We start from the raw sequence: 3043 nt of genomic DNA, 5'->3' as shown, positions 1-3043 counted from the left end.
AACTCTTAGCTCTATCTCAAGCAACTTACATAGATAAAGTGCTTGAACGCTTCTCAATGACAAATTCCAAGAACGGGCGTCTACCGTCCCGCCATGGAATTCATCTTTCAAAGAAGTAGTCTCCCCAGACTCCTGAAGAGGAAGATGCAATGAGAAAAGTTCCTTACGCATCTGTAGTTGGAAGTCTGAAGTATGTTATGTTGTGTACTAGACCAGATATCTGCTATGCAGTGGGAGTAGTGAGCAGGTATCAGTCAAACCGAGGACCAGAACATTGGATAGCAGTTAAGCATATCCTGCAGTATTTGAGACAGACTAGGGATTATATGTTAGTCTACAAGGGTGGTGTTCTAAACCCTATAGGCTACACTGATTCAGATTTTCAGACTGATCTCGATGACAAGAAGTCTACTTCTGGAATGGTGTTTAATCTTGGGGATGGAGCTGTGATTTGGAGAAGCGTATACCAGTCTGCAATCTCAGATTTCACCATGGAGGTTGAGTACATAGCCGCGTTAGAAGTAGCTAAGGAAATAGCCTGGCTAAAGAAGTTCTATTCAGATTTTGGTGTTATTCAAGAAATGGATAAATTGCTTGTGTTATTTTTTGACAATACAGAAGCGATAGTCAACTCAAAAGAACCTCGAAGTCACAAGAGGGGTAAGCATATAGAAAGGAAGTATCACATTATTCAAGAGTATGTGGCCAGGGGAGATGTGAAGGTTATGAAGATTACAACTGAAGACAATCTTGCTGATCCGTTTACAAAGACACTACCAGAAGCTACATTTGATAAGCATATCAAGGAAATGGGATTAGTAGAATTAAGGCATTAGTTTCAATTAGTGCAAGTGGGAGTTTGTTGAGGTTTTATGCCCTAATTAAAACCTAAATTCTTTGTAATCTCATTTTATTATCAATAAAAGAATAGAAATCATTTTTTGACTTGGTCAATCACTTTGCTCACATGTTTTATTTTCATGATTATTTGTTTAATATAAACTTCTATTAAATCCCGAGCATATAGCTAATCTTATATATAGTGATGTAATCACATTGGAATATAAATATGATTATATGTTAAAAAATAAGTTAGTCCTAAGATTAGTCAGTGCACAAGATTTACACTGACTTGCCAATCTACGATATGATCTACTTACACATTACAGTGTTATGTTCTTTCTAGAACATTAGCAAAGTAGATAAGATCGGATATATTGTTACATCGGACTGGACCGATATTGACAGTTGATAAGATAAGTAAACATACCGTTATTATCTATTCTAGTCATATCATATAGTTGACTATAGGTCAATTCAATCTCAATTATGAGTTCTTTGACTTGTTCGTTACCAGCTTACCCTACGGACTAGCCCATACTTACATCTTGGGAACTCGGTAGTATAATTGAGTGGGAGTGTTAATCATAGATATGAACATCTATAGCTTCAGATGAAGAAGTGAAACGATGGTTTCCTTTTAGTTTGGTTCACGGTGTTAAATGATAGAGATCTCATTTCAGTAATTAAATTAGTTTACTGAAATATCATTTACAAGGAACTAAGTGTTTTAAGGATAAAATACAATGAGGGGTAAAACGGTATTTTAGTCCTATCTCATTGTAGACCGTCTATAGAGGATTGAGTGACAATTATGGTTGTAACAATGGATAATTAATAGCGTATCTATATTTGTTATAGAGCGTTCTATGAATTCAAGAGTGCAATTCCAAGTCTATAGTGGAGTCACGAGGAATTAATAAGTTAGTAAATTTATTTGTTAGATTTATGATAACTTATTGGAGCTTGATTTCATAGGCCCATGGTCCCCATTGTACCTTGGATAAAATCATCTAGATAGTCTCAATTAATTGATTTAATTATCAATTAGAATTTTCAAACTTTACCAGGTCAATTTTGGATAGTTTCACAGAGTTATGTAATTTAGAGAAGAAAAGATAAATTATGGCAGATTTATTAATTAAGATAAATTGGTATCTAAATTAATAAATAAGTTTAAAACAAGGTTCAAATTATAAATAATTAATTTGATAATGTATTTAAATAATTAAATCAATAGAAAATAATACAGGCCTTGATTTTAAGTCCAATTGCTTATAATCAAATGGGAAATTTCACGGACCTAAAGCCCATGATAATTTCGAACTAGGGCTTCAAATTGGCTATTATTTTATTGATTTTTTAATTAAATTAAATGGCCTAATTGAGTCTATAAAAGGAGTGCTAAGTGAGAGATGACAACATAAGTTTTGATAAGTTTGACAAATCACAAGTCAGATTTTCTGATAGTTTTTAGATTCTCTCTAAACATAAGTCCTTTTCTAAGCTTCTTTGTTATTTTCTCTTCTTCTCTTTGTATCTATCTCATGTGTTGAGAATTTCCCACTCTAGTCTAGGTGATTCTAAGGATACTTTGGAAGACTGTGAAGATTTTAGAAGAACGGTTCAATTTCTTGATAATACTCTACAACAGAAAGGATACAATGGTTAGAGAAGTTGAAGGAATGACTCATTCATTCCGCTGCGTATACTGTAAGTATTCTTATCATTGTTTCTCTTTGAATTCAATTTTAGAAATATGTTCTAGGTTATCTTACATTAATTTGTTTAATATTAGATCTACATGAAAATAAATAAAGATCCTGTATAAGTTTTCCTAACAACCCAAGTCTAAGAGTTCTTGTAGCTGCTTCTTTAACTCCTTGAGTTTGATAGGTGCCATTCGGTATGGTGCCTTTGAGATAGGCTCGGTTCATGGTACTAGCTCGATTGTGATGTCAATTTCCCGAGTCGGTGGCAACCCTGGTAATTCGTCAGGAAATACTTATGGGAATTCTTTTATAATGCGGACGTCTCCAACATTTAGTGGTGTTTCCTTTACCACATCCGTGACGCTTGCTAAGAATGCGTGACTTCCTTTCTCAATCATCCTCTGAGCTTTGAGAGACGAAATAAGAGGTGTTCGTAGTCCTGAAACTTTTCCCATAAAACTTAGTCTCTGACCATCAGGAGTTTCGAACAT

This window comes from Humulus lupulus, chromosome 3, assembly GCF_963169125.1.
Source record: "Humulus lupulus chromosome 3, drHumLupu1.1, whole genome shotgun sequence".
In the NCBI taxonomy this organism is placed as follows: Eukaryota; Viridiplantae; Streptophyta; class Magnoliopsida; order Rosales; family Cannabaceae; genus Humulus; species Humulus lupulus.
This window is presented reverse-complemented; position numbering follows the sequence as displayed.